The 21,382-nt window shown below is 43.9% G+C and overlaps 46 non-coding genes and 12 pseudogenes across 46 annotated transcripts; all 58 read right to left on the reverse strand.

Moving 5' to 3' along the window:
- LOC149973947 (5S ribosomal RNA) overlaps window positions 1–95 on the reverse strand; it is a 109-nt pseudogene extending 14 nt beyond the window's left edge.
- A 248-nt stretch (window positions 96–343) lies between these two features.
- On the reverse strand, window positions 344–462 carry LOC149973948 (5S ribosomal RNA). Its single transcript, XR_016489904.1, has one exon. It is a non-coding gene; the product is annotated as a 5S ribosomal RNA (ribosomal RNA).
- Window positions 463–710: 248 nt separating this feature from the next.
- LOC149973949 (5S ribosomal RNA) lies at window positions 711–829 on the reverse strand. The gene has a single exon (XR_016489905.1). It is a non-coding gene; the product is annotated as a 5S ribosomal RNA (ribosomal RNA).
- Window positions 830–1,090: 261 nt separating this feature from the next.
- On the reverse strand, window positions 1,091–1,209 carry LOC149973950 (5S ribosomal RNA). The gene has a single exon (XR_016489906.1). It is a non-coding gene; the product is annotated as a 5S ribosomal RNA (ribosomal RNA).
- A 261-nt stretch (window positions 1,210–1,470) lies between these two features.
- On the reverse strand, window positions 1,471–1,589 carry LOC149973951 (5S ribosomal RNA). Its single transcript, XR_016489907.1, has one exon. It is a non-coding gene; the product is annotated as a 5S ribosomal RNA (ribosomal RNA).
- A 261-nt stretch (window positions 1,590–1,850) lies between these two features.
- On the reverse strand, window positions 1,851–1,969 carry LOC149973952 (5S ribosomal RNA). Its single transcript, XR_016489908.1, has one exon. It is a non-coding gene; the product is annotated as a 5S ribosomal RNA (ribosomal RNA).
- Window positions 1,970–2,217: 248 nt separating this feature from the next.
- Window positions 2,218–2,336, reverse strand: LOC149973953 (5S ribosomal RNA). Its single transcript, XR_016489909.1, has one exon. It is a non-coding gene; the product is annotated as a 5S ribosomal RNA (ribosomal RNA).
- A 261-nt stretch (window positions 2,337–2,597) lies between these two features.
- LOC149973954 (5S ribosomal RNA) lies at window positions 2,598–2,716 on the reverse strand. Its single transcript, XR_016489910.1, has one exon. It is a non-coding gene; the product is annotated as a 5S ribosomal RNA (ribosomal RNA).
- Window positions 2,717–2,964: 248 nt separating this feature from the next.
- LOC149973955 (5S ribosomal RNA) lies at window positions 2,965–3,073 on the reverse strand (annotated as a pseudogene).
- A 248-nt stretch (window positions 3,074–3,321) lies between these two features.
- Window positions 3,322–3,440, reverse strand: LOC149973956 (5S ribosomal RNA). The gene has a single exon (XR_016489911.1). It is a non-coding gene; the product is annotated as a 5S ribosomal RNA (ribosomal RNA).
- Window positions 3,441–3,700: 260 nt separating this feature from the next.
- On the reverse strand, window positions 3,701–3,809 carry LOC149973957 (5S ribosomal RNA; annotated as a pseudogene).
- A 261-nt stretch (window positions 3,810–4,070) lies between these two features.
- Window positions 4,071–4,189, reverse strand: LOC149973958 (5S ribosomal RNA). The gene has a single exon (XR_016489912.1). It is a non-coding gene; the product is annotated as a 5S ribosomal RNA (ribosomal RNA).
- Window positions 4,190–4,437: 248 nt separating this feature from the next.
- Window positions 4,438–4,546, reverse strand: LOC149973959 (5S ribosomal RNA; annotated as a pseudogene).
- A 248-nt stretch (window positions 4,547–4,794) lies between these two features.
- Window positions 4,795–4,903, reverse strand: LOC149973960 (5S ribosomal RNA; annotated as a pseudogene).
- Window positions 4,904–5,151: 248 nt separating this feature from the next.
- On the reverse strand, window positions 5,152–5,270 carry LOC149973961 (5S ribosomal RNA). The gene has a single exon (XR_016489914.1). It is a non-coding gene; the product is annotated as a 5S ribosomal RNA (ribosomal RNA).
- Window positions 5,271–5,518: 248 nt separating this feature from the next.
- LOC149973962 (5S ribosomal RNA) lies at window positions 5,519–5,637 on the reverse strand. The gene has a single exon (XR_016489915.1). It is a non-coding gene; the product is annotated as a 5S ribosomal RNA (ribosomal RNA).
- Window positions 5,638–5,898: 261 nt separating this feature from the next.
- Window positions 5,899–6,017, reverse strand: LOC149973963 (5S ribosomal RNA). The gene has a single exon (XR_016489602.1). It is a non-coding gene; the product is annotated as a 5S ribosomal RNA (ribosomal RNA).
- Window positions 6,018–6,278: 261 nt separating this feature from the next.
- Window positions 6,279–6,397, reverse strand: LOC149973964 (5S ribosomal RNA). The gene has a single exon (XR_016489916.1). It is a non-coding gene; the product is annotated as a 5S ribosomal RNA (ribosomal RNA).
- A 248-nt stretch (window positions 6,398–6,645) lies between these two features.
- LOC149973965 (5S ribosomal RNA) lies at window positions 6,646–6,764 on the reverse strand. Its single transcript, XR_016489917.1, has one exon. It is a non-coding gene; the product is annotated as a 5S ribosomal RNA (ribosomal RNA).
- A 261-nt stretch (window positions 6,765–7,025) lies between these two features.
- On the reverse strand, window positions 7,026–7,144 carry LOC149973966 (5S ribosomal RNA). Its single transcript, XR_016489918.1, has one exon. It is a non-coding gene; the product is annotated as a 5S ribosomal RNA (ribosomal RNA).
- Window positions 7,145–7,405: 261 nt separating this feature from the next.
- Window positions 7,406–7,524, reverse strand: LOC149973967 (5S ribosomal RNA). Its single transcript, XR_016489919.1, has one exon. It is a non-coding gene; the product is annotated as a 5S ribosomal RNA (ribosomal RNA).
- Window positions 7,525–7,785: 261 nt separating this feature from the next.
- LOC149973968 (5S ribosomal RNA) lies at window positions 7,786–7,904 on the reverse strand. Its single transcript, XR_016489920.1, has one exon. It is a non-coding gene; the product is annotated as a 5S ribosomal RNA (ribosomal RNA).
- A 261-nt stretch (window positions 7,905–8,165) lies between these two features.
- LOC149973969 (5S ribosomal RNA) lies at window positions 8,166–8,284 on the reverse strand. Its single transcript, XR_016489921.1, has one exon. It is a non-coding gene; the product is annotated as a 5S ribosomal RNA (ribosomal RNA).
- A 248-nt stretch (window positions 8,285–8,532) lies between these two features.
- On the reverse strand, window positions 8,533–8,641 carry LOC149973970 (5S ribosomal RNA; annotated as a pseudogene).
- A 248-nt stretch (window positions 8,642–8,889) lies between these two features.
- LOC149973971 (5S ribosomal RNA) lies at window positions 8,890–9,008 on the reverse strand. The gene has a single exon (XR_016489922.1). It is a non-coding gene; the product is annotated as a 5S ribosomal RNA (ribosomal RNA).
- Window positions 9,009–9,256: 248 nt separating this feature from the next.
- On the reverse strand, window positions 9,257–9,365 carry LOC149973972 (5S ribosomal RNA; annotated as a pseudogene).
- A 248-nt stretch (window positions 9,366–9,613) lies between these two features.
- On the reverse strand, window positions 9,614–9,732 carry LOC149973973 (5S ribosomal RNA). The gene has a single exon (XR_016489923.1). It is a non-coding gene; the product is annotated as a 5S ribosomal RNA (ribosomal RNA).
- Window positions 9,733–9,980: 248 nt separating this feature from the next.
- On the reverse strand, window positions 9,981–10,089 carry LOC149973974 (5S ribosomal RNA; annotated as a pseudogene).
- Window positions 10,090–10,337: 248 nt separating this feature from the next.
- LOC149973975 (5S ribosomal RNA) lies at window positions 10,338–10,456 on the reverse strand. Its single transcript, XR_016489925.1, has one exon. It is a non-coding gene; the product is annotated as a 5S ribosomal RNA (ribosomal RNA).
- A 248-nt stretch (window positions 10,457–10,704) lies between these two features.
- On the reverse strand, window positions 10,705–10,823 carry LOC149973976 (5S ribosomal RNA). The gene has a single exon (XR_016489926.1). It is a non-coding gene; the product is annotated as a 5S ribosomal RNA (ribosomal RNA).
- A 248-nt stretch (window positions 10,824–11,071) lies between these two features.
- LOC149973977 (5S ribosomal RNA) lies at window positions 11,072–11,180 on the reverse strand (annotated as a pseudogene).
- Window positions 11,181–11,428: 248 nt separating this feature from the next.
- Window positions 11,429–11,547, reverse strand: LOC149973978 (5S ribosomal RNA). Its single transcript, XR_016489927.1, has one exon. It is a non-coding gene; the product is annotated as a 5S ribosomal RNA (ribosomal RNA).
- A 248-nt stretch (window positions 11,548–11,795) lies between these two features.
- On the reverse strand, window positions 11,796–11,914 carry LOC149973979 (5S ribosomal RNA). Its single transcript, XR_016489928.1, has one exon. It is a non-coding gene; the product is annotated as a 5S ribosomal RNA (ribosomal RNA).
- Window positions 11,915–12,162: 248 nt separating this feature from the next.
- Window positions 12,163–12,281, reverse strand: LOC149973980 (5S ribosomal RNA). Its single transcript, XR_016489929.1, has one exon. It is a non-coding gene; the product is annotated as a 5S ribosomal RNA (ribosomal RNA).
- Window positions 12,282–12,542: 261 nt separating this feature from the next.
- Window positions 12,543–12,661, reverse strand: LOC149973981 (5S ribosomal RNA). The gene has a single exon (XR_016489930.1). It is a non-coding gene; the product is annotated as a 5S ribosomal RNA (ribosomal RNA).
- Window positions 12,662–12,922: 261 nt separating this feature from the next.
- LOC149973982 (5S ribosomal RNA) lies at window positions 12,923–13,041 on the reverse strand. Its single transcript, XR_016489931.1, has one exon. It is a non-coding gene; the product is annotated as a 5S ribosomal RNA (ribosomal RNA).
- A 261-nt stretch (window positions 13,042–13,302) lies between these two features.
- LOC149973983 (5S ribosomal RNA) lies at window positions 13,303–13,421 on the reverse strand. Its single transcript, XR_016489932.1, has one exon. It is a non-coding gene; the product is annotated as a 5S ribosomal RNA (ribosomal RNA).
- Window positions 13,422–13,669: 248 nt separating this feature from the next.
- Window positions 13,670–13,778, reverse strand: LOC149973984 (5S ribosomal RNA; annotated as a pseudogene).
- Window positions 13,779–14,026: 248 nt separating this feature from the next.
- LOC149973985 (5S ribosomal RNA) lies at window positions 14,027–14,145 on the reverse strand. The gene has a single exon (XR_016489933.1). It is a non-coding gene; the product is annotated as a 5S ribosomal RNA (ribosomal RNA).
- Window positions 14,146–14,393: 248 nt separating this feature from the next.
- Window positions 14,394–14,502, reverse strand: LOC149973986 (5S ribosomal RNA; annotated as a pseudogene).
- Window positions 14,503–14,750: 248 nt separating this feature from the next.
- On the reverse strand, window positions 14,751–14,869 carry LOC149973987 (5S ribosomal RNA). Its single transcript, XR_016489934.1, has one exon. It is a non-coding gene; the product is annotated as a 5S ribosomal RNA (ribosomal RNA).
- A 248-nt stretch (window positions 14,870–15,117) lies between these two features.
- On the reverse strand, window positions 15,118–15,236 carry LOC149973988 (5S ribosomal RNA). Its single transcript, XR_016489936.1, has one exon. It is a non-coding gene; the product is annotated as a 5S ribosomal RNA (ribosomal RNA).
- Window positions 15,237–15,497: 261 nt separating this feature from the next.
- Window positions 15,498–15,616, reverse strand: LOC149973989 (5S ribosomal RNA). Its single transcript, XR_016489937.1, has one exon. It is a non-coding gene; the product is annotated as a 5S ribosomal RNA (ribosomal RNA).
- A 261-nt stretch (window positions 15,617–15,877) lies between these two features.
- Window positions 15,878–15,996, reverse strand: LOC149973990 (5S ribosomal RNA). The gene has a single exon (XR_016489938.1). It is a non-coding gene; the product is annotated as a 5S ribosomal RNA (ribosomal RNA).
- A 261-nt stretch (window positions 15,997–16,257) lies between these two features.
- Window positions 16,258–16,376, reverse strand: LOC149973991 (5S ribosomal RNA). Its single transcript, XR_016489939.1, has one exon. It is a non-coding gene; the product is annotated as a 5S ribosomal RNA (ribosomal RNA).
- A 248-nt stretch (window positions 16,377–16,624) lies between these two features.
- Window positions 16,625–16,743, reverse strand: LOC149973992 (5S ribosomal RNA). The gene has a single exon (XR_016489940.1). It is a non-coding gene; the product is annotated as a 5S ribosomal RNA (ribosomal RNA).
- A 248-nt stretch (window positions 16,744–16,991) lies between these two features.
- On the reverse strand, window positions 16,992–17,110 carry LOC149973993 (5S ribosomal RNA). Its single transcript, XR_016489941.1, has one exon. It is a non-coding gene; the product is annotated as a 5S ribosomal RNA (ribosomal RNA).
- Window positions 17,111–17,371: 261 nt separating this feature from the next.
- LOC149973994 (5S ribosomal RNA) lies at window positions 17,372–17,490 on the reverse strand. Its single transcript, XR_016489942.1, has one exon. It is a non-coding gene; the product is annotated as a 5S ribosomal RNA (ribosomal RNA).
- Window positions 17,491–17,751: 261 nt separating this feature from the next.
- Window positions 17,752–17,870, reverse strand: LOC149973995 (5S ribosomal RNA). The gene has a single exon (XR_016489943.1). It is a non-coding gene; the product is annotated as a 5S ribosomal RNA (ribosomal RNA).
- Window positions 17,871–18,131: 261 nt separating this feature from the next.
- Window positions 18,132–18,250, reverse strand: LOC149973996 (5S ribosomal RNA). The gene has a single exon (XR_016489944.1). It is a non-coding gene; the product is annotated as a 5S ribosomal RNA (ribosomal RNA).
- Window positions 18,251–18,511: 261 nt separating this feature from the next.
- Window positions 18,512–18,630, reverse strand: LOC149973997 (5S ribosomal RNA). Its single transcript, XR_016489945.1, has one exon. It is a non-coding gene; the product is annotated as a 5S ribosomal RNA (ribosomal RNA).
- Window positions 18,631–18,878: 248 nt separating this feature from the next.
- Window positions 18,879–18,997, reverse strand: LOC149973998 (5S ribosomal RNA). The gene has a single exon (XR_016489947.1). It is a non-coding gene; the product is annotated as a 5S ribosomal RNA (ribosomal RNA).
- Window positions 18,998–19,245: 248 nt separating this feature from the next.
- On the reverse strand, window positions 19,246–19,364 carry LOC149973999 (5S ribosomal RNA). The gene has a single exon (XR_016489948.1). It is a non-coding gene; the product is annotated as a 5S ribosomal RNA (ribosomal RNA).
- A 261-nt stretch (window positions 19,365–19,625) lies between these two features.
- On the reverse strand, window positions 19,626–19,744 carry LOC149974000 (5S ribosomal RNA). Its single transcript, XR_016489949.1, has one exon. It is a non-coding gene; the product is annotated as a 5S ribosomal RNA (ribosomal RNA).
- A 261-nt stretch (window positions 19,745–20,005) lies between these two features.
- LOC149974001 (5S ribosomal RNA) lies at window positions 20,006–20,124 on the reverse strand. The gene has a single exon (XR_016489950.1). It is a non-coding gene; the product is annotated as a 5S ribosomal RNA (ribosomal RNA).
- A 248-nt stretch (window positions 20,125–20,372) lies between these two features.
- On the reverse strand, window positions 20,373–20,491 carry LOC149974002 (5S ribosomal RNA; annotated as a pseudogene).
- A 248-nt stretch (window positions 20,492–20,739) lies between these two features.
- On the reverse strand, window positions 20,740–20,858 carry LOC149974003 (5S ribosomal RNA). The gene has a single exon (XR_016489951.1). It is a non-coding gene; the product is annotated as a 5S ribosomal RNA (ribosomal RNA).
- A 261-nt stretch (window positions 20,859–21,119) lies between these two features.
- On the reverse strand, window positions 21,120–21,238 carry LOC149974004 (5S ribosomal RNA). The gene has a single exon (XR_016489952.1). It is a non-coding gene; the product is annotated as a 5S ribosomal RNA (ribosomal RNA).
- Window positions 21,239–21,382: the final 144 nt, after the last annotated feature.

Genomic DNA, 21,382 nt, shown 5'->3' on the forward strand with positions numbered 1-21,382 from the left:
GGTATTCCCAGGCGGTCTCCCATCCAAGTACTAACCAGGCCCGACCCTGCTTAGCTTCCGAGATCAGGCGTACTCAGGCCGGTGTGGCCGTAAGCGAGAAACAATCTCTTGCTGCACTATGTAAAGTCAAAGTGAGCCTGATTAACAGCTGTTGCATTTTCACCATTTAGATAAGCATCTTTGTGTCACTCAAAAAGTGGAAGAAATTGCATATACTGTAGCACAGATTGTTGGATGAAATACAAACTAACCTTGCTTACTTATTTCAAAGCGAGGGCACATATTTCAGCCTTGTGGAAAAAAAACGGACAAAGAGTTGAAATTCCACAAGGCAGTGACAAAAAGCTTACAGCACCTGGTATTCCCAGGCGGTCTCCCATCCAAGTACTAACCAGGCCCGACCCTGCTTAGCTTCCGAGATCAGACGAGATCAGGCGTACTCAGGCCGGTGTGGCCGTAAGCGAGAAACAATCTCTTGCTGCACTATGTAAAGTCAAAGTGAGCCTGATTAACAGCTGTTGCATTTTCACCATTTAGATAAGCATCTTTGTGTCACTCAAAAAGTGGAAGAAATTGCATATACTGTAGCACAGATTGTTGGATGAAATACAAACTAACCTTGCTTACTTATTTCAAAGCGAGGGCACATATTTCAACCTTGTGGGAAAAAAACGGACAAAGAGTTGAAATTCCACAAGGCAGTGACAAAAAGCTTACAGCACCTGGTATTCCCAGGCGGTCTCCCATCCAAGTACTAACCAGGCCCGACCCTGCTTAGCTTCCGAGATCAGACGAGATCAGGCGTACTCAGGCCGGTGTGGCCGTAAGCGAGAAACAATCTCTTGCTGCACTATGTAAAGTCAAAGTGAGCCTGATTAACAGCTGTTGCATTTTCACCATTTAGATAAGCATCTTTGTGTCACTCAAAAAGTGGAAGAAATTGCATATACTGTAGCCATAATTTGTAGCACAGATTGTTGGATGAAATACAAACTAACCTTGCTTACTTATTTCAAAGCGAGGGCACATATTTCAGCCTTGTGGAAAAAAAACGGACAAAGAGTTGAAATTCCACAAGGCAGTGACAAAAAGCTTACAGCACCTGGTATTCCCAGGCGGTCTCCCATCCAAGTACTAACCAGGCCCGACCCTGCTTAGCTTCCGAGATCAGACGAGATCAGGCGTACTCAGGCCGGTGTGGCCGTAAGCGAGAAACAATCTCTTGCTGCACTATGTAAAGTCAAAGTGAGCCTGATTAACAGCTGTTGCATTTTCACCATTTAGATAAGCATCTTTGTGTCACTCAAAAAGTGGAAGAAATTGCATATACTGTAGCCATAATTTGTAGCACAGATTGTTGGATGAAATACAAACTAACCTTGCTTACTTATTTCAAAGCGAGGGCACATATTTCAGCCTTGTGGAAAAAAAACGGACAAAGAGTTGAAATTCCACAAGGCAGTGACAAAAAGCTTACAGCACCTGGTATTCCCAGGCGGTCTCCCATCCAAGTACTAACCAGGCCCGACCCTGCTTAGCTTCCGAGATCAGACGAGATCAGGCGTACTCAGGCCGGTGTGGCCGTAAGCGAGAAACAATCTCTTGCTGCACTATGTAAAGTCAAAGTGAGCCTGATTAACAGCTGTTGCATTTTCACCATTTAGATAAGCATCTTTGTGTCACTCAAAAAGTGGAAGAAATTGCATATACTGTAGCCATAATTTGTAGCACAGATTGTTGGATGAAATACAAACTAACCTTGCTTACTTATTTCAAAGCGAGGGCACATATTTCAGCCTTGTGGAAAAAAAACGGACAAAGAGTTGAAATTCCACAAGGCAGTGACAAAAAGCTTACAGCACCTGGTATTCCCAGGCGGTCTCCCATCCAAGTACTAACCAGGCCCGACCCTGCTTAGCTTCCGAGATCAGACGAGATCAGGCGTACTCAGGCCGGTGTGGCCGTAAGCGAGAAACAATCTCTTGCTGCACTATGTAAAGTCAAAGTGAGCCTGATTAACAGCTGTTGCATTTTCACCATTTAGATAAGCATCTTTGTGTCACTCAAAAAGTGGAAGAAATTGCATATACTGTAGCACAGATTGTTGGATGAAATACAAACTAACCTTGCTTACTTATTTCAAAGCGAGGGCACATATTTCAGCCTTGTGGAAAAAAAACGGACAAAGAGTTGAAATTCCACAAGGCAGTGACAAAAAGCTTACAGCACCTGGTATTCCCAGGCGGTCTCCCATCCAAGTACTAACCAGGCCCGACCCTGCTTAGCTTCCGAGATCAGACGAGATCAGGCGTACTCAGGCCGGTGTGGCCGTAAGCGAGAAACAATCTCTTGCTGCACTATGTAAAGTCAAAGTGAGCCTGATTAACAGCTGTTGCATTTTCACCATTTAGATAAGCATCTTTGTGTCACTCAAAAAGTGGAAGAAATTGCATATACTGTAGCCATAATTTGTAGCACAGATTGTTGGATGAAATACAAACTAACCTTGCTTACTTATTTCAAAGCGAGGGCACATATTTCAGCCTTGTGGAAAAAAAACGGACAAAGAGTTGAAATTCCACAAGGCAGTGACAAAAAGCTTACAGCACCTGGTATTCCCAGGCGGTCTCCCATCCAAGTACTAACCAGGCCCGACCCTGCTTAGCTTCCGAGATCAGACGAGATCAGGCGTACTCAGGCCGGTGTGGCCGTAAGCGAGAAACAATCTCTTGCTGCACTATGTAAAGTCAAAGTGAGCCTGATTAACAGCTGTTGCATTTTCACCATTTAGATAAGCATCTTTGTGTCACTCAAAAAGTGGAAGAAATTGCATATACTGTAGCACAGATTGTTGGATGAAATACAAACTAACCTTGCTTACTTATTTCAAAGCGAGGGCACATATTTCAACCTTGTGGGAAAAAAACGGACAAAGAGTTGAAATTCCACAAGGCAGTGACAAAAAGCTTACAGCACCTGGTATTCCCAGGCGGTCTCCCATCCAAGTACTAACCAGGCCCGACCCTGCTTAGCTTCCGAGATCAGGCGTACTCAGGCCGGTGTGGCCGTAAGCGAGAAACAATCTCTTGCTGCACTATGTAAAGTCAAAGTGAGCCTGATTAACAGCTGTTGCATTTTCACCATTTAGATAAGCATCTTTGTGTCACTCAAAAAGTGGAAGAAATTGCATATACTGTAGCACAGATTGTTGGATGAAATACAAACTAACCTTGCTTACTTATTTCAAAGCGAGGGCACATATTTCAACCTTGTGGGAAAAAAACGGACAAAGAGTTGAAATTCCACAAGGCAGTGACAGAAAGCTTACAGCACCTGGTATTCCCAGGCGGTCTCCCATCCAAGTACTAACCAGGCCCGACCCTGCTTAGCTTCCGAGATCAGACGAGATCAGGCGTACTCAGGCCGGTGTGGCCGTAAGCGAGAAACAATCTCTTGCTGCACTATGTAAAGTCAAAGTGAGCCTGATTAACAGCTGTTGCATTTTCACCATTTAGATAAGCATCTTTGTGTCACTCAAAAAGTGGAAGAAATTGCATATACTGTAGCCATAATTTGTAGCACAGATTGTTGGATGAAATACAAACTAACCTTGCTTACTTATTTCAAAGCGAGGGCACATATTTCAACCTTGTGGGAAAAAACGGACAAAGAGTTGAAATTCCACAAGGCAGTGACAAAAAGCTTACAGCACCTGGTATTCCCAGGCGGTCTCCCATCCAAGTACTAACCAGGCCCGACCCTGCTTAGCTTCCGAGATCAGACGAGATCAGGCCGGTGTGGCCGTAAGCGAGAAACAATCTCTTGCTGCACTATGTAAAGTCAAAGTGAGCCTGATTAACAGCTGTTGCATTTTCACCATTTAGATAAGCATCTTTGTGTCACTCAAAAAGTGGAAGAAATTGCATATACTGTAGCCATAATTTGTAGCACAGATTGTTGGATGAAATACAAACTAACCTTGCTTACTTATTTCAAAGCGAGGGCACATATTTCAGCCTTGTGGAAAAAAAACGGACAAAGAGTTGAAATTCCACAAGGCAGTGACAAAAAGCTTACAGCACCTGGTATTCCCAGGCGGTCTCCCATCCAAGTACTAACCAGGCCCGACCCTGCTTAGCTTCCGAGATCAGACGAGATCAGGCGTACTCAGGCCGGTGTGGCCGTAAGCGAGAAACAATCTCTTGCTGCACTATGTAAAGTCAAAGTGAGCCTGATTAACAGCTGTTGCATTTTCACCATTTAGATAAGCATCTTTGTGTCACTCAAAAAGTGGAAGAAATTGCATATACTGTAGCACAGATTGTTGGATGAAATACAAACTAACCTTGCTTACTTATTTCAAAGCGAGGGCACATATTTCAACCTTGTGGGAAAAAAACGGACAAAGAGTTGAAATTCCACAAGGCAGTGACAAAAAGCTTACAGCACCTGGTATTCCCAGGCGGTCTCCCATCCAAGTACTAACCAGGCCCGACCCTGCTTAGCTTCCGAGATCAGGCGTACTCAGGCCGGTGTGGCCGTAAGCGAGAAACAATCTCTTGCTGCACTATGTAAAGTCAAAGTGAGCCTGATTAACAGCTGTTGCATTTTCACCATTTAGATAAGCATCTTTGTGTCACTCAAAAAGTGGAAGAAATTGCATATACTGTAGCACAGATTGTTGGATGAAATACAAACTAACCTTGCTTACTTATTTCAAAGCGAGGGCACATATTTCAACCTTGTGGGAAAAAAACGGACAAAGAGTTGAAATTCCACAAGGCAGTGACAAAAAGCTTACAGCACCTGGTATTCCCAGGCGGTCTCCCATCCAAGTACTAACCAGGCCCGACCCTGCTTAGCTTCCGAGATCAGGCGTACTCAGGCCGGTGTGGCCGTAAGCGAGAAACAATCTCTTGCTGCACTATGTAAAGTCAAAGTGAGCCTGATTAACAGCTGTTGCATTTTCACCATTTAGATAAGCATCTTTGTGTCACTCAAAAAGTGGAAGAAATTGCATATACTGTAGCACAGATTGTTGGATGAAATACAAACTAACCTTGCTTACTTATTTCAAAGCGAGGGCACATATTTCAACCTTGTGGGAAAAAAACGGACAAAGAGTTGAAATTCCACAAGGCAGTGACAAAAAGCTTACAGCACCTGGTATTCCCAGGCGGTCTCCCATCCAAGTACTAACCAGGCCCGACCCTGCTTAGCTTCCGAGATCAGACGAGATCAGGCGTACTCAGGCCGGTGTGGCCGTAAGCGAGAAACAATCTCTTGCTGCACTATGTAAAGTCAAAGTGAGCCTGATTAACAGCTGTTGCATTTTCACCATTTAGATAAGCATCTTTGTGTCACTCAAAAAGTGGAAGAAATTGCATATACTGTAGCACAGATTGTTGGATGAAATACAAACTAACCTTGCTTACTTATTTCAAAGCGAGGGCACATATTTCAACCTTGTGGGAAAAAAACGGACAAAGAGTTGAAATTCCACAAGGCAGTGACAAAAAGCTTACAGCACCTGGTATTCCCAGGCGGTCTCCCATCCAAGTACTAACCAGGCCCGACCCTGCTTAGCTTCCGAGATCAGACGAGATCAGGCGTACTCAGGCCGGTGTGGCCGTAAGCGAGAAACAATCTCTTGCTGCACTATGTAAAGTCAAAGTGAGCCTGATTAACAGCTGTTGCATTTTCACCATTTAGATAAGCATCTTTGTGTCACTCAAAAAGTGGAAGAAATTGCATATACTGTAGCCATAATTTGTAGCACAGATTGTTGGATGAAATACAAACTAACCTTGCTTACTTATTTCAAAGCGAGGGCACATATTTCAGCCTTGTGGAAAAAAAACGGACAAAGAGTTGAAATTCCACAAGGCAGTGACAAAAAGCTTACAGCACCTGGTATTCCCAGGCGGTCTCCCATCCAAGTACTAACCAGGCCCGACCCTGCTTAGCTTCCGAGATCAGACGAGATCAGGCGTACTCAGGCCGGTGTGGCCATAAGCGAGAAACAATCTCTTGCTGCACTATGTAAAGTCAAAGTGAGCCTGATTAACAGCTGTTGCATTTTCACCATTTAGATAAGCATCTTTGTGTCACTCAAAAAGTGGAAGAAATTGCATATACTGTAGCCATAATTTGTAGCACAGATTGTTGGATGAAATACAAACTAACCTTGCTTACTTATTTCAAAGCGAGGGCACATATTTCAGCCTTGTGGAAAAAAAACGGACAAAGAGTTGAAATTCCACAAGGCAGTGACAAAAAGCTTACAGCACCTGGTATTCCCAGGCGGTCTCCCATCCAAGTACTAACCAGGCCCGACCCTGCTTAGCTTCCGAGATCAGACGAGATCAGGCGTACTCAGGCCGGTGTGGCCGTAAGCGAGAAACAATCTCTTGCTGCACTATGTAAAGTCAAAGTGAGCCTGATTAACAGCTGTTGCATTTTCACCATTTAGATAAGCATCTTTGTGTCACTCAAAAAGTGGAAGAAATTGCATATACTGTAGCACAGATTGTTGGATGAAATACAAACTAACCTTGCTTACTTATTTCAAAGCGAGGGCACATATTTCAACCTTGTGGGAAAAAAACGGACAAAGAGTTGAAATTCCACAAGGCAGTGACAAAAAGCTTACAGCACCTGGTATTCCCAGGCGGTCTCCCATCCAAGTACTAACCAGGCCCGACCCTGCTTAGCTTCCGAGATCAGACGAGATCAGGCGTACTCAGGCCGGTGTGGCCGTAAGCGAGAAACAATCTCTTGCTGCACTATGTAAAGTCAAAGTGAGCCTGATTAACAGCTGTTGCATTTTCACCATTTAGATAAGCATCTTTGTGTCACTCAAAAAGTGGAAGAAATTGCATATACTGTAGCCATAATTTGTAGCACAGATTGTTGGATGAAATACAAACTAACCTTGCTTACTTATTTCAAAGCGAGGGCACATATTTCAGCCTTGTGGAAAAAAAACGGACAAAGAGTTGAAATTCCACAAGGCAGTGACAAAAAGCTTACAGCACCTGGTATTCCCAGGCGGTCTCCCATCCAAGTACTAACCAGGCCCGACCCTGCTTAGCTTCCGAGATCAGACGAGATCAGGCGTACTCAGGCCGGTGTGGCCGTAAGCGAGAAACAATCTCTTGCTGCACTATGTAAAGTCAAAGTGAGCCTGATTAACAGCTGTTGCATTTTCACCATTTAGATAAGCATCTTTGTGTCACTCAAAAAGTGGAAGAAATTGCATATACTGTAGCCATAATTTGTAGCACAGATTGTTGGATGAAATACAAACTAACCTTGCTTACTTATTTCAAAGCGAGGGCACATATTTCAGCCTTGTGGAAAAAAAACGGACAAAGAGTTGAAATTCCACAAGGCAGTGACAAAAAGCTTACAGCACCTGGTATTCCCAGGCGGTCTCCCATCCAAGTACTAACCAGGCCCGACCCTGCTTAGCTTCCGAGATCAGACGAGATCAGGCGTACTCAGGCCGGTGTGGCCGTAAGCGAGAAACAATCTCTTGCTGCACTATGTAAAGTCAAAGTGAGCCTGATTAACAGCTGTTGCATTTTCACCATTTAGATAAGCATCTTTGTGTCACTCAAAAAGTGGAAGAAATTGCATATACTGTAGCCATAATTTGTAGCACAGATTGTTGGATGAAATACAAACTAACCTTGCTTACTTATTTCAAAGCGAGGGCACATATTTCAGCCTTGTGGAAAAAAAACGGACAAAGAGTTGAAATTCCACAAGGCAGTGACAAAAAGCTTACAGCACCTGGTATTCCCAGGCGGTCTCCCATCCAAGTACTAACCAGGCCCGACCCTGCTTAGCTTCCGAGATCAGACGAGATCAGGCGTACTCAGGCCGGTGTGGCCGTAAGCGAGAAACAATCTCTTGCTGCACTATGTAAAGTCAAAGTGAGCCTGATTAACAGCTGTTGCATTTTCACCATTTAGATAAGCATCTTTGTGTCACTCAAAAAGTGGAAGAAATTGCATATACTGTAGCCATAATTTGTAGCACAGATTGTTGGATGAAATACAAACTAACCTTGCTTACTTATTTCAAAGCGAGGGCACATATTTCAGCCTTGTGGAAAAAAAACGGACAAAGAGTTGAAATTCCACAAGGCAGTGACAAAAAGCTTACAGCACCTGGTATTCCCAGGCGGTCTCCCATCCAAGTACTAACCAGGCCCGACCCTGCTTAGCTTCCGAGATCAGACGAGATCAGGCGTACTCAGGCCGGTGTGGCCGTAAGCGAGAAACAATCTCTTGCTGCACTATGTAAAGTCAAAGTGAGCCTGATTAACAGCTGTTGCATTTTCACCATTTAGATAAGCATCTTTGTGTCACTCAAAAAGTGGAAGAAATTGCATATACTGTAGCACAGATTGTTGGATGAAATACAAACTAACCTTGCTTACTTATTTCAAAGCGAGGGCACATATTTCAACCTTGTGGGAAAAAAACGGACAAAGAGTTGAAATTCCACAAGGCAGTGACAAAAAGCTTACAGCACCTGGTATTCCCAGGCGGTCTCCCATCCAAGTACTAACCAGGCCCGACCCTGCTTAGCTTCCGAGATCAGGCGTACTCAGGCCGGTGTGGCCGTAAGCGAGAAACAATCTCTTGCTGCACTATGTAAAGTCAAAGTGAGCCTGATTAACAGCTGTTGCATTTTCACCATTTAGATAAGCATCTTTGTGTCACTCAAAAAGTGGAAGAAATTGCATATACTGTAGCACAGATTGTTGGATGAAATACAAACTAACCTTGCTTACTTATTTCAAAGCGAGGGCACATATTTCAACCTTGTGGGAAAAAAACGGACAAAGAGTTGAAATTCCACAAGGCAGTGACAAAAAGCTTACAGCACCTGGTATTCCCAGGCGGTCTCCCATCCAAGTACTAACCAGGCCCGACCCTGCTTAGCTTCCGAGATCAGACGAGATCAGGCGTACTCAGGCCGGTGTGGCCGTAAGCGAGAAACAATCTCTTGCTGCACTATGTAAAGTCAAAGTGAGCCTGATTAACAGCTGTTGCATTTTCACCATTTAGATAAGCATCTTTGTGTCACTCAAAAAGTGGAAGAAATTGCATATACTGTAGCACAGATTGTTGGATGAAATACAAACTAACCTTGCTTACTTATTTCAAAGCGAGGGCACATATTTCAACCTTGTGGGAAAAAAACGGACAAAGAGTTGAAATTCCACAAGGCAGTGACAAAAAGCTTACAGCACCTGGTATTCCCAGGCGGTCTCCCATCCAAGTACTAACCAGGCCCGACCCTGCTTAGCTTCCGAGATCAGGCGTACTCAGGCCGGTGTGGCCGTAAGCGAGAAACAATCTCTTGCTGCACTATGTAAAGTCAAAGTGAGCCTGATTAACAGCTGTTGCATTTTCACCATTTAGATAAGCATCTTTGTGTCACTCAAAAAGTGGAAGAAATTGCATATACTGTAGCACAGATTGTTGGATGAAATACAAACTAACCTTGCTTACTTATTTCAAAGCGAGGGCACATATTTCAACCTTGTGGGAAAAAAACGGACAAAGAGTTGAAATTCCACAAGGCAGTGACAAAAAGCTTACAGCACCTGGTATTCCCAGGCGGTCTCCCATCCAAGTACTAACCAGGCCCGACCCTGCTTAGCTTCCGAGATCAGACGAGATCAGGCGTACTCAGGCCGGTGTGGCCGTAAGCGAGAAACAATCTCTTGCTGCACTATGTAAAGTCAAAGTGAGCCTGATTAACAGCTGTTGCATTTTCACCATTTAGATAAGCATCTTTGTGTCACTCAAAAAGTGGAAGAAATTGCATATACTGTAGCACAGATTGTTGGATGAAATACAAACTAACCTTGCTTACTTATTTCAAAGCGAGGGCACATATTTCAACCTTGTGGGAAAAAAACGGACAAAGAGTTGAAATTCCACAAGGCAGTGACAAAAAGCTTACAGCACCTGGTATTCCCAGGCGGTCTCCCATCCAAGTACTAACCAGGCCCGACCCTGCTTAGCTTCCGAGATCAGGCGTACTCAGGCCGGTGTGGCCGTAAGCGAGAAACAATCTCTTGCTGCACTATGTAAAGTCAAAGTGAGCCTGATTAACAGCTGTTGCATTTTCACCATTTAGATAAGCATCTTTGTGTCACTCAAAAAGTGGAAGAAATTGCATATACTGTAGCACAGATTGTTGGATGAAATACAAACTAACCTTGCTTACTTATTTCAAAGCGAGGGCACATATTTCAACCTTGTGGGAAAAAAACGGACAAAGAGTTGAAATTCCACAAGGCAGTGACAAAAAGCTTACAGCACCTGGTATTCCCAGGCGGTCTCCCATCCAAGTACTAACCAGGCCCGACCCTGCTTAGCTTCCGAGATCAGACGAGATCAGGCGTACTCAGGCCGGTGTGGCCGTAAGCGAGAAACAATCTCTTGCTGCACTATGTAAAGTCAAAGTGAGCCTGATTAACAGCTGTTGCATTTTCACCATTTAGATAAGCATCTTTGTGTCACTCAAAAAGTGGAAGAAATTGCATATACTGTAGCACAGATTGTTGGATGAAATACAAACTAACCTTGCTTACTTATTTCAAAGCGAGGGCACATATTTCAACCTTGTGGGAAAAAAACGGACAAAGAGTTGAAATTCCACAAGGCAGTGACAAAAAGCTTACAGCACCTGGTATTCCCAGGCGGTCTCCCATCCAAGTACTAACCAGGCCCGACCCTGCTTAGCTTCCGAGATCAGACGAGATCAGGCGTACTCAGGCCGGTGTGGCCGTAAGCGAGAAACAATCTCTTGCTGCACTATGTAAAGTCAAAGTGAGCCTGATTAACAGCTGTTGCATTTTCACCATTTAGATAAGCATCTTTGTGTCACTCAAAAAGTGGAAGAAATTGCATATACTGTAGCACAGATTGTTGGATGAAATACAAACTAACCTTGCTTACTTATTTCAAAGCGAGGGCACATATTTCAACCTTGTGGGAAAAAAACGGACAAAGAGTTGAAATTCCACAAGGCAGTGACAAAAAGCTTACAGCACCTGGTATTCCCAGGCGGTCTCCCATCCAAGTACTAACCAGGCCCGACCCTGCTTAGCTTCCGAGATCAGGCGTACTCAGGCCGGTGTGGCCGTAAGCGAGAAACAATCTCTTGCTGCACTATGTAAAGTCAAAGTGAGCCTGATTAACAGCTGTTGCATTTTCACCATTTAGATAAGCATCTTTGTGTCACTCAAAAAGTGGAAGAAATTGCATATACTGTAGCACAGATTGTTGGATGAAATACAAACTAACCTTGCTTACTTATTTCAAAGCGAGGGCACATATTTCAACCTTGTGGGAAAAAAACGGACAAAGAGTTGAAATTCCACAAGGCAGTGACAAAAAGCTTACAGCACCTGGTATTCCCAGGCGGTCTCCCATCCAAGTACTAACCAGGCCCGACCCTGCTTAGCTTCCGAGATCAGACGAGATCAGGCGTACTCAGGCCGGTGTGGCCGTAAGCGAGAAACAATCTCTTGCTGCACTATGTAAAGTCAAAGTGAGCCTGATTAACAGCTGTTGCATTTTCACCATTTAGATAAGCATCTTTGTGTCACTCAAAAAGTGGAAGAAATTGCATATACTGTAGCACAGATTGTTGGATGAAATACAAACTAACCTTGCTTACTTATTTCAAAGCGAGGGCACATATTTCAACCTTGTGGGAAAAAAACGGACAAAGAGTTGAAATTCCACAAGGCAGTGACAAAAAGCTTACAGCACCTGGTATTCCCAGGCGGTCTCCCATCCAAGTACTAACCAGGCCCGACCCTGCTTAGCTTCCGAGATCAGACGAGATCAGGCGTACTCAGGCCGGTGTGGCCGTAAGCGAGAAACAATCTCTTGCTGCACTATGTAAAGTCAAAGTGAGCCTGATTAACAGCTGTTGCATTTTCACCATTTAGATAAGCATCTTTGTGTCACTCAAAAAGTGGAAGAAATTGCATATACTGTAGCACAGATTGTTGGATGAAATACAAACTAACCTTGCTTACTTATTTCAAAGCGAGGGCACATATTTCAACCTTGTGGGAAAAAAACGGACAAAGAGTTGAAATTCCACAAGGCAGTGACAAAAAGCTTACAGCACCTGGTATTCCCAGGCGGTCTCCCATCCAAGTACTAACCAGGCCCGACCCTGCTTAGCTTCCGAGATCAGACGAGATCAGGCGTACTCAGGCCGGTGTGGCCGTAAGCGAGAAACAATCTCTTGCTGCACTATGTAAAGTCAAAGTGAGCCTGATTAACAGCTGTTGCATTTTCACCATTTAGATAAGCATCTTTGTGTCACTCAAAAAGTGGAAGAAATTGCATATACTGTAGCCATAATTTGTAGCACAGATTGTTGGATGAAATACAAACTAACCTTGCTTACTTATTTCAAAGCGAGGGCACATATTTCAGCCTTGTGGAAAAAAAACGGACAAAGAGTTGAAATTCCACAAGGCAGTGACAAAAAGCTTACAGCACCTGGTATTCCCAGGCGGTCTCCCATCCAAGTACTAACCAGGCCCGACCCTGCTTAGCTTCCGAGATCAGACGAGATCAGGCGTACTCAGGCCGGTGTGGCCGTAAGCGAGAAACAATCTCTTGCTGCACTATGTAAAGTCAAAGTGAGCCTGATTAACAGCTGTTGCATTTTCACCATTTAGATAAGCATCTTTGTGTCACTCAAAAAGTGGAAGAAATTGCATATACTGTAGCCATAATTTGTAGCACAGATTGTTGGATGAAATACAAACTAACCTTGCTTACTTATTTCAAAGCGAGGGCACATATTTCAGCCTTGTGGAAAAAAAACGGACAAAGAGTTGAAATTCCACAAGGCAGTGACAAAAAGCTTACAGCACCTGGTATTCCCAGGCGGTCTCCCATCCAAGTACTAACCAGGCCCGACCCTGCTTAGCTTCCGAGATCAGACGAGATCAGGCGTACTCAGGCCGGTGTGGCCGTAAGCGAGAAACAAGCTCTTGCTGCACTATGTAAAGTCAAAGTGAGCCTGATTAACAGCTGTTGCATTTTCACCATTTAGATAAGCATCTTTGTGTCACTCAAAAAGTGGAAGAAATTGCATATACTGTAGCCATAATTTGTAGCACAGATTGTTGGATGAAATACAAACTAACCTTGCTTACTTATTTCAAAGCGAGGGCACATATTTCAGCCTTGTGGAAAAAAAACGGACAAAGAGTTGAAATTCCACAAGGCAGTGACAAAAAGCTTACAGCACCTGGTATTCCCAGGCGGTCTCCCATCCAAGTACTAACCAGGCCCGACCCTGCTTAGCTTCCGAGATCAGACGAGATCAGGCGTACTCAGGCCGGTGTGGCCGTAAGCGAGAAACAATCTCTTGCTGCACTATGTAAAGTCAAAGTGAGCCTGATTAACAGCTGTTGCATTTTCACCATTTAGATAAGCATCTTTGTGTCACTCAAAAAGTGGAAGAAATTGCATATACTGTAGCACAGATTGTTGGATGAAATACAAACTAACCTTGCTTACTTATTTCAAAGCGAGGGCACATATTTCAACCTTGTGGGAAAAAAACGGACAAAGAGTTGAAATTCCACAAGGCAGTGACAAAAAGCTTACAGCACCTGGTATTCCCAGGCGGTCTCCCATCCAAGTACTAACCAGGCCCGACCCTGCTTAGCTTCCGAGATCAGGCGTACTCAGGCCGGTGTGGCCGTAAGCGAGAAACAATCTCTTGCTGCACTATGTAAAGTCAAAGTGAGCCTGATTAACAGCTGTTGCATTTTCACCATTTAGATAAGCATCTTTGTGTCACTCAAAAAGTGGAAGAAATTGCATATACTGTAGCACAGATTGTTGGATGAAATACAAACTAACCTTGCTTACTTATTTCAAAGCGAGGGCACATATTTCAACCTTGTGGGAAAAAAACGGACAAAGAGTTGAAATTCCACAAGGCAGTGACAAAAAGCTTACAGCACCTGGTATTCCCAGGCGGTCTCCCATCCAAGTACTAACCAGGCCCGACCCTGCTTAGCTTCCGAGATCAGACGAGATCAGGCGTACTCAGGCCGGTGTGGCCGTAAGCGAGAAACAATCTCTTGCTGCACTATGTAAAGTCAAAGTGAGCCTGATTAACAGCTGTTGCATTTTCACCATTTAGATAAGCATCTTTGTGTCACTCAAAAAGTGGAAGAAATTGCATATACTGTAGCACAGATTGTTGGATGAAATACAAACTAACCTTGCTTACTTATTTCAAAGCGAGGGCACATATTTCAACCTTGTGGGAAAAAAACGGACAAAGAGTTGAAATTCCACAAGGCAGTGACAAAAAGCTTACAGCACCTGGTATTCCCAGGCGGTCTCCCATCCAAGTACTAACCAGGCCCGACCCTGCTTAGCTTCCGAGATCAGGCGTACTCAGGCCGGTGTGGCCGTAAGCGAGAAACAATCTCTTGCTGCACTATGTAAAGTCAAAGTGAGCCTGATTAACAGCTGTTGCATTTTCACCATTTAGATAAGCATCTTTGTGTCACTCAAAAAGTGGAAGAAATTGCATATACTGTAGCACAGATTGTTGGATGAAATACAAACTAACCTTGCTTACTTATTTCAAAGCGAGGGCACATATTTCAACCTTGTGGGAAAAAAACGGACAAAGAGTTGAAATTCCACAAGGCAGTGACAAAAAGCTTACAGCACCTGGTATTCCCAGGCGGTCTCCCATCCAAGTACTAACCAGGCCCGACCCTGCTTAGCTTCCGAGATCAGACGAGATCAGGCGTACTCAGGCCGGTGTGGCCGTAAGCGAGAAACAATCTCTTGCTGCACTATGTAAAGTCAAAGTGAGCCTGATTAACAGCTGTTGCATTTTCACCATTTAGATAAGCATCTTTGTGTCACTCAAAAAGTGGAAGAAATTGCATATACTGTAGCACAGATTGTTGGATGAAATACAAACTAACCTTGCTTACTTATTTCAAAGCGAGGGCACATATTTCAACCTTGTGGGAAAAAAACGGACAAAGAGTTGAAATTCCACAAGGCAGTGACAAAAAGCTTACAGCACCTGGTATTCCCAGGCGGTCTCCCATCCAAGTACTAACCAGGCCCGACCCTGCTTAGCTTCCGAGATCAGACGAGATCAGGCGTACTCAGGCCGGTGTGGCCGTAAGCGAGAAACAATCTCTTGCTGCACTATGTAAAGTCAAAGTGAGCCTGATTAACAGCTGTTGCATTTTCACCATTTAGATAAGCATCTTTGTGTCACTCAAAAAGTGGAAGAAATTGCATATACTGTAGCCATAATTTGTAGCACAGATTGTTGGATGAAATACAAACTAACCTTGCTTACTTATTTCAAAGCGAGGGCACATATTTCAGCCTTGTGGAAAAAAAACGGACAAAGAGTTGAAATTCCACAAGGCAGTGACAAAAAGCTTACAGCACCTGGTATTCCCAGGCGGTCTCCCATCCAAGTACTAACCAGGCCCGACCCTGCTTAGCTTCCGAGATCAGACGAGATCAGGCGTACTCAGGCCGGTGTGGCCGTAAGCGAGAAACAATCTCTTGCTGCACTATGTAAAGTCAAAGTGAGCCTGATTAACAGCTGTTGCATTTTCACCATTTAGATAAGCATCTTTGTGTCACTCAAAAAGTGGAAGAAATTGCATATACTGTAGCCATAATTTGTAGCACAGATTGTTGGATGAAATACAAACTAACCTTGCTTACTTATTTCAAAGCGAGGGCACATATTTCAGCCTTGTGGAAAAAAAACGGACAAAGAGTTGAAATTCCACAAGGCAGTGACAAAAAGCTTACAGCACCTGGTATTCCCAGGCGGTCTCCCATCCAAGTACTAACCAGGCCCGACCCTGCTTAGCTTCCGAGATCAGACGAGATCAGGCGTACTCAGGCCGGTGTGGCCGTAAGCGAGAAACAATCTCTTGCTGCACTATGTAAAGTCAAAGTGAGCCTGATTAACAGCTGTTGCATTTTCACCATTTAGATAAGCATCTTTGTGTCACTCAAAAAGTGGAAGAAATTGCATATACTGTAGCCATAATTTGTAGCACAGATTGTTGGATGAAATACAAACTAACCTTGCTTACTTATTTCAAAGCGAGGGCACATATTTCAGCCTTGTGGAAAAAAAACGGACAAAGAGTTGAAATTCCACAAGGCAGTGACAAAAAGCTTACAGCACCTGGTATTCCCAGGCGGTCTCCCATCCAAGTACTAACCAGGCCCGACCCTGCTTAGCTTCCGAGATCAGACGAGATCAGGCGTACTCAGGCCGGTGTGGCCGTAAGCGAGAAACAATCTCTTGCTGCACTATGTAAAGTCAAAGTGAGCCTGATTAACAGCTGTTGCATTTTCACCATTTAGATAAGCATCTTTGTGTCACTCAAAAAGTGGAAGAAATTGCATATACTGTAGCACAGATTGTTGGATGAAATACAAACTAACCTTGCTTACTTATTTCAAAGCGAGGGCACATATTTCAACCTTGTGGGAAAAAAACGGACAAAGAGTTGAAATTCCACAAGGCAGTGACAAAAAGCTTACAGCACCTGGTATTCCCAGGCGGTCTCCCATCCAAGTACTAACCAGGCCCGACCCTGCTTAGCTTCCGAGATCAGACGAGATCAGGCGTACTCAGGCCGGTGTGGCCGTAAGCGAGAAACAATCTCTTGCTGCACTATGTAAAGTCAAAGTGAGCCTGATTAACAGCTGTTGCATTTTCACCATTTAGATAAGCATCTTTGTGTCACTCAAAAAGTGGAAGAAATTGCATATACTGTAGCACAGATTGTTGGATGAAATACAAACTAACCTTGCTTACTTATTTCAAAGCGAGGGCACATATTTCAACCTTGTGGGAAAAAAACGGACAAAGAGTTGAAATTCCACAAGGCAGTGACAAAAAGCTTACAGCACCTGGTATTCCCAGGCGGTCTCCCATCCAAGTACTAACCAGGCCCGACCCTGCTTAGCTTCCGAGATCAGACGAGATCAGGCGTACTCAGGCCGGTGTGGCCGTAAGCGAGAAACAATCTCTTGCTGCACTATGTAAAGTCAAAGTGAGCCTGATTAACAGCTGTTGCATTTTCACCATTTAGATAAGCATCTTTGTGTCACTCAAAAAGTGGAAGAAATTGCATATACTGTAGCCATAATTTGTAGCACAGATTGTTGGATGAAATACAAACTAACCTTGCTTACTTATTTCAAAGCGAGGGCACATATTTCAGCCTTGTGGAAAAAAAACGGACAAAGAGTTGAAATTCCACAAGGCAGTGACAAAAAGCTTACAGCACCTGGTATTCCCAGGCGGTCTCCCATCCAAGTACTAACCAGGCCCGACCCTGCTTAGCTTCCGAGATCAGACGAGATCAGGCGTACTCAGGCCGGTGTGGCCGTAAGCGAGAAACAATCTCTTGCTGCACTATGTAAAGTCAAAGTGAGCCTGATTAACAGCTGTTGCATTTTCACCATTTAGATAAGCATCTTTGTGTCACTCAAAAAGTGGAAGAAATTGCATATACTGTAGCCATAATTTGTAGCACAGATTGTTGGATGAAATACAAACTAACCTTGCTTACTTATTTCAAAGCGAGGGCACATATTTCAGCCTTGTGGAAAAAAAACGGACAAAGAGTTGAAATTCCACAAGGCAGTGACAAAAAGCTTACAGCACCTGGTATTCCCAGGCGGTCTCCCATCCAAGTACTAACCAGGCCCGACCCTGCTTAGCTTCCGAGATCAGACGAGATCAGGCGTACTCAGGCCGGTGTGGCCGTAAGCGAGAAACAATCTCTTGCTGCACTATGTAAAGTCAAAGTGAGCCTGATTAACAGCTGTTGCATTTTCACCATTTAGATAAGCATCTTTGTGTCACTCAAAAAGTGGAAGAAATTGCATATACTGTAGCCATAATTTGTAGCACAGATTGTTGGATGAAATACAAACTAACCTTGCTTACTTATTTCAAAGCGAGGGCACATATTTCAGCCTTGTGGAAAAAAAACGGACAAAGAGTTGAAATTCCACAAGGCAGTGACAAAAAGCTTACAGCACCTGGTATTCCCAGGCGGTCTCCCATCCAAGTACTAACCAGGCCCGACCCTGCTTAGCTTCCGAGATCAGACGAGATCAGGCGTACTCAGGCCGGTGTGGCCGTAAGCGAGAAACAATCTCTTGCTGCACTATGTAAAGTCAAAGTGAGCCTGATTAACAGCTGTTGCATTTTCACCATTTAGATAAGCATCTTTGTGTCACTCAAAAAGTGGAAGAAATTGCATATACTGTAGCCATAATTTGTAGCACAGATTGTTGGATGAAATACAAACTAACCTTGCTTACTTATTTCAAAGCGAGGGCACATATTTCAGCCTTGTGGAAAAAAAACGGACAAAGAGTTGAAATTCCACAAGGCAGTGACAAAAAGCTTACAGCACCTGGTATTCCCAGGCGGTCTCCCATCCAAGTACTAACCAGGCCCGACCCTGCTTAGCTTCCGAGATCAGACGAGATCAGGCGTACTCAGGCCGGTGTGGCCGTAAGCGAGAAACAATCTCTTGCTGCACTATGTAAAGTCAAAGTGAGCCTGATTAACAGCTGTTGCATTTTCACCATTTAGATAAGCATCTTTGTGTCACTCAAAAAGTGGAAGAAATTGCATATACTGTAGCACAGATTGTTGGATGAAATACAAACTAACCTTGCTTACTTATTTCAAAGCGAGGGCACATATTTCAACCTTGTGGGAAAAAAACGGACAAAGAGTTGAAATTCCACAAGGCAGTGACAAAAAGCTTACAGCACCTGGTATTCCCAGGCGGTCTCCCATCCAAGTACTAACCAGGCCCGACCCTGCTTAGCTTCCGAGATCAGACGAGATCAGGCGTACTCAGGCCGGTGTGGCCGTAAGCGAGAAACAATCTCTTGCTGCACTATGTAAAGTCAAAGTGAGCCTGATTAACAGCTGTTGCATTTTCACCATTTAGATAAGCATCTTTGTGTCACTCAAAAAGTGGAAGAAATTGCATATACTGTAGCACAGATTGTTGGATGAAATACAAACTAACCTTGCTTACTTATTTCAAAGCGAGGGCACATATTTCAACCTTGTGGGAAAAAAACGGACAAAGAGTTGAAATTCCACAAGGCAGTGACAAAAAGCTTACAGCACCTGGTATTCCCAGGCGGTCTCCCATCCAAGTACTAACCAGGCCCGACCCTGCTTAGCTTCCGAGATCAGACGAGATCAGGCGTACTCAGGCCGGTGTGGCCGTAAGCGAGAAACAATCTCTTGCTGCACTATGTAAAGTCAAAGTGAGCCTGATTAACAGCTGTTGCATTTTCACCATTTAGATAAGCATCTTTGTGTCACTCAAAAAGTGGAAGAAATTGCATATACTGTAGCCATAATTTGTAGCACAGATTGTTGGATGAAATACAAACTAACCTTGCTTACTTATTTCAAAGCGAGGGCACATATTTCAGCCTTGTGGAAAAAAAACGGACAAAGAGTTGAAATTCCACAAGGCAGTGACAAAAAGCTTACAGCACCTGGTATTCCCAGGCGGTCTCCCATCCAAGTACTAACCAGGCCCGACCCTGCTTAGCTTCCGAGATCAGACGAGATCAGGCGTACTCAGGCCGGTGTGGCCGTAAGCGAGAAACAATCTCTTGCTGCACTATGTAAAGTCAAAGTGAGCCTGATTAACAGCTGTTGCATTTTCACCATTTAGATAAGCATCTTTGTGTCACTCAAAAAGTGGAAGAAATTGCATATACTGTAGCCATAATTTGTAGCACAGATTGTTGGATGAAATACAAACTAACCTTGCTTACTTATTTCAAAGCGAGGGCACATATTTCAGCCTTGTGGAAAAAAAACGGACAAAGAGTTGAAATTCCACAAGGCAGTGACAAAAAGCTTACAGCACCTGGTATTCCCAGGCGGTCTCCCATCCAAGTACTAACCAGGCCCGACCCTGCTTAGCTTCCGAGATCAGACGAGATCAGGCGTACTCAGGCCGGTGTGGCCGTAAGCGAGAAACAATCTCTTGCTGCACTATGTAAAGTCAAAGTGAGCCTGATTAACAGCTGTTGCATTTTCACCATTTAGATAAGCATCTTTGTGTCACTCAAAAAGTGGAAGAAATTGCATATACTGTAGCACAGATTGTTGGATGAAATACAAACTAACCTTGCTTACTTATTTCAAAGCGAGGGCACATATTTCAACCTTGTGGGAAAAAAACGGACAAAGAGTTGAAATTCCACAAGGCAGTGACAAAAAGCTTACAGCACCTGGTATTCCCAGGCGGTCTCCCATCCAAGTACTAACCAGGCCCGACCCTGCTTAGCTTCCGAGATCAGACGAGAGCAGGCGTACTCAGGCCGGTGTGGCCGTAAGCGAGAAACAATCTCTTGCTGCACTATGTAAAGTCAAAGTGAGCCTGATTAACAGCTGTTGCATTTTCACCATTTAGATAAGCATCTTTGTGTCACTCAAAAAGTGGAAGAAATTGCATATACTGTAGCACAGATTGTTGGATGAAATACAAACTAACCTTGCTTACTTATTTCAAAGCGAGGGCACATATTTCAACCTTGTGGGAAAAAAACGGACAAAGAGTTGAAATTCCACAAGGCAGTGACAAAAAGCTTACAGCACCTGGTATTCCCAGGCGGTCTCCCATCCAAGTACTAACCAGGCCCGACCCTGCTTAGCTTCCGAGATCAGACGAGATCAGGCGTACTCAGGCCGGTGTGGCCGTAAGCGAGAAACAATCTCTTGCTGCACTATGTAAAGTCAAAGTGAGCCTGATTAACAGCTGTTGCATTTTCACCATTTAGATAAGCATCTTTGTGTCACTCAAAAAGTGGAAGAAATTGCATATACTGTAGCCATAATTTGTAGCACAGATTGTTGGATGAAATACAAACTAACCTTGCTTACTTATTTCAAAGCGAGGGCACATATTTCAGCCTTGTGGAAAAAAAACGGACAAAGAGTTGAAATTCCACAAGGCAGTGACAAAAAGCTTACAGCACCTGGTATTCCCAGGCGGTCTCCCATCCAAGTACTAACCAGGCCCGACCCTGCTTAGCTTCCGAGATCAGACGAGATCAGGCGTACTCAGGCCGGTGTGGCCGTAAGCGAGAAACAATCTCTTGCTGCACTATGTAAAGTCAAAGTGAGCCTGATTAACAGCTGTTGCATTTTCACCATTTAGATAAGCATCTTTGTGTCACTCAAAAAGTGGAAGAAATTGCATATACTGTAGCACAGATTGTTGGATGAA

Source organism: Oncorhynchus mykiss, chromosome 20 (genome assembly GCF_057628025.1).
Source record: "Oncorhynchus mykiss isolate SJ-2025 chromosome 20, ASM5762802v1, whole genome shotgun sequence".
NCBI classification, from domain to species: domain Eukaryota; kingdom Metazoa; phylum Chordata; class Actinopteri; order Salmoniformes; family Salmonidae; genus Oncorhynchus; species Oncorhynchus mykiss.